This window comes from Theropithecus gelada, chromosome 15, assembly GCF_003255815.1.
Source record: "Theropithecus gelada isolate Dixy chromosome 15, Tgel_1.0, whole genome shotgun sequence".
NCBI classification, from domain to species: Eukaryota; Metazoa; Chordata; class Mammalia; order Primates; family Cercopithecidae; genus Theropithecus; species Theropithecus gelada.
This window is the reverse complement of record NC_037683.1, coordinates 620,104-620,526: the sequence shown is the minus strand read 5'-3', so window position 1 is coordinate 620,526 and position 423 is coordinate 620,104.

The window sequence follows — 423 nt, the reverse complement described above, 5'->3', positions numbered from 1 at the left end:
GGAGCCGGGGTCGGGGTAGCAGCCAGGCGGGCCCCGGGCGGGACGAGGCTGGGCCGGGCTCGGGCCTCCGCCGCCGCCTCGCGCCCGCCGGACCTGCCACGCGCCGCCGCCGCTGCCGCCGCCACCGCGCGCACCACAGCGAGCGGAGCGGAGGGGCGGGGCGCAGCCCGGGACACACCCCCCGGCCCGCCGCCGCTCGGCCAATCGCTAGGCGCGCACGGCGCCGGCCGGAGCGCGCCGCGCCACAGCAACCAATGGGAGGAGGGCGAGTGCGCCGGCGCTCTGGGGAGCGGGGCGAGCGCGGGGGAGGGGCGAGGTCGGGGGCGGTGCCTGCGCGCGCCGACGTCAGTTTCGCGGGAAGCTTTGTGCGGGCCGCCGCGCTGCTCCTGGAGGGGCCGTGCGGAGCGCGGCTGGGGACTCGCG